Source organism: Pungitius pungitius, chromosome 19, assembly GCF_949316345.1.
Source record: "Pungitius pungitius chromosome 19, fPunPun2.1, whole genome shotgun sequence".
NCBI lineage: Eukaryota > Metazoa > Chordata > Actinopteri > Perciformes > Gasterosteidae > Pungitius > Pungitius pungitius.
Window position 1 is genome coordinate 15,344,428 of NC_084918.1, and position 2,885 is coordinate 15,347,312.

General features: G+C 42.3%; 1 long non-coding RNA gene across 3 annotated transcripts; it reads right to left on the minus strand.

Moving 5' to 3' along the window:
• Positions 1-647: 647 nt before the first annotated feature.
• On the minus strand, positions 648-2,478 carry LOC134107485 (uncharacterized). 3 transcript variants are annotated; one of them, XR_009942756.1, is made up of 4 exons: positions 2,091-2,478; positions 1,855-1,937; positions 1,572-1,743; positions 648-1,330 (listed from the first exon to the last, which is right to left on the minus strand). It is a non-coding gene; the product is annotated as an uncharacterized LOC134107485 (long non-coding RNA). The 3 variants fall into 3 exon arrangements; XR_009942758.1 differs by having other exon boundaries at positions 648-1,097; positions 1,202-1,743; XR_009942757.1 differs by having other exon boundaries at positions 648-1,743.
• Positions 2,479-2,885: the final 407 nt, after the last annotated feature.

Below are 2,885 nucleotides of genomic sequence, written 5' to 3' on the forward strand. Positions count from 1 at the left end.
ACCTTTCAGGGAAAGTACTGGGAAAAAGCAGATTTTAACGAGTTTAAAACAAAATACATACAATTTAGCATTGTTTGTACCTACAGAAAGCTACACAGGATGTACACTCACCTAAAGGATTATTAGGAACACCATACTAATACTTTGTTTGACCCCTTTTCGCCTTCCGAACTGCCTTAGTTCCACGTGGCATTGATTCAACAAGGTGCTGAAAGCATTCTTCCATATTGATGGATAGCAATATTTGTGGGATGCACATCCAGGGCACGAAGCTCCCGTTCCACCACATCCCAAAGATACTCTATTGGATTGAGATCTGGTGACTGTGGGGGCCATTTTAGTACAGTGAACTCATTGTCATGTTCAAGAAACCAATTTGAAATGATTGGAGCTTTGTGACATGGTGCATTATACTGCTAGAAGTAGTCATCAGAGGATGGTACATGGTGGCCATAAAGGGATGGACATGGTCAGAAACGATGCTCAGGAGGTCGTGGCATTTAAACGATGCCCAATTGGCACTAAGGGCCCTAAAGTGTGCCAAGAAAACATCCCCCACACCATCACACCACCACCAGCACAGTGGTAACAAGGCATGATGGATCCATGTTCTCTTGTTCTTCACTGTAAATTATTTCCCCGTTAAATAACAGGAATTTACTGGCAGCAGGGTTACCATTATTTTCATGTTATTTTAACAGTTTATTCCTGTTAATGTTTTTTTACAGTGCACACCCGTAATGTTTTTTAACAGGACTTTACTGGCAGCAGGGTTACCATTATTTTCATGTTAAATCACCATTTATTTAGTTTCCTTTAAATATTGCTTTTAAAATGTATTGATTATTATTTTAGCATAGTAATGTGTACCATTGATTGTAATATACATATTTCTAGCTTGAGTTATTATAAGAATAGGTATAATACATCACATAACACTTAAGTGAAAGAAAACGAATAGTTCCATGTTCAAATGAACTTTTTTATTGTAATAGAAACACTGAAAGTTAAATACTTACAAATGTAGGCACATATAGATCGGATCAATCACAGAAAAATACACTACATTGCCCAGAACGCACCTGAACACACCTCCACTGAAAGAGAGAGAGAGAGAGAGAGAGACATAAATAATAGAAAGTCTGAAAAGTAAAATTTATTGGCAAATGGCAAAGAGCATGAATGTATGTATCTATCTCACCTTTTTGAAATGAAATCCCACTGGAAGTCCATCAGTCTGCGCAAGAGGCTGGCGATGTGTGAATTTACCGTTCTTTTTTTCCCCTTTGCAGCCTTTGTCCCCTTTTCTGGGTTTATACCCACAAAGCGTCTGAAAAATTATACACGGGTTGGAAATCTAGTAATTCACACAGACTAACACTACAACAAGACAACAAATGTCCATGAACTATCCTCAACATACTATCCTATGCATCTATGAATATTGTAAGTTGCACTAAAACTTTCTAAAGCAAAGTTAATTGCTAAATCCCATCACCAGACCTGCTGAAACCATGCTTGAGCCACAGCTAGGCCAGAACAAATGCAGGTGTTAACAGACAATGTCTTACCTCTGGATGAATTCAAGTGTGCACGCTGCCTCCTCTTGGTACTGTAGGTTGAAGATATAAAAACCGGAGAAAAAAGACGCCAGCCCTGTCACAAAGGTCGACTGGATCCCTTCGCCCACAATCTGGCCCTCAATGCTGAGCATCCAGCGTTGGAAGTGGTTTCCTGTTTCTCCTGAAACAGAAATGTTTTAACTGTCAAATTTCTGTTTTAGTTTTCATTTTGAATACAGAGTTTAGTTTGATACCATTTAATTCACTACATACAACACTAAAACCAACTTACCAAGAAGTATCAGACGAGGCGTTGCAGGTAAAGCTAGTGAACTCTCAAGGTCAGCTGCACTGGCATATCAAGTCCTGAGACATCTTCGGAAAAGTGAGACAGAAGAAGATGGATGACTTGATAGGACAGCTCGACATCATCATCAAGCTGACTTCCTTCATCCTTTCATTTGTCGGTTTAGTCTTGAACAACACAAGACTTATTGATAGATTATAAGACACCATTCAAATGTCCACCTGGTTCTGAGGGATACATGCAGTGAGATCTTCTTGATCAGCAGTGTGATCAGGGATAGTGCCCTGCATCTGTAATTAAAAACAAAAACAAATGTAATGTAAAATAGACACACCCAGGGTGGGAAATTAGCACCTGCCACAAGCCAATGGCGGGTGACTTTGCCTCGCATACAAGCCACAGTGGCGGGTGGAGTGGTTTTCAGCGCTCTAGTCTGTGACACATATAGCTAATCTGAAGTACAGACTAGAGGGCTACATTGGGATTGTGTGCCGCCGGGTCCCGCGAGACCCAACGCAAATCTCGCAGGAGCGCCAGCGGGCGGTTTAAAAAAAAACACAGCGGAATCAGAACCATCCCACACCAACCGTCCCGTATTACCCGGAACATCCCGAATTATGGGCAATTTAGATTTGTCCCGACCGGGACAGCTCCAGTCCCGATTTCCTATCACAGCCCGCTAAGTCAATGACGCGCGAATAACTCCCGGTTGTTGTGAAGTTGTGGCGCATCAGACCAGTGCGCGCGGGTGCCGGGTGGCCAGAGCGGAGCATGTAAGGATGTGCAAGCCCGGCCGCCGACGCTAGCCCCCCCCCCGCCCCCGTTGAGACCGCCCGCTAGCCCCCCGTTGAGACCGCTAGCACTAGCATTATTTATAGATTTAGATCGTATACATGAACGGACATTAAAATAAGCGCATTGTTTTGTAAGATTAATGGACAAACTATCAAAACTTTGCTAGCTTGAATCACCTCGGCTCATTAGCAGCTAGCTAAATTAAACTTCATAGTGCAAGT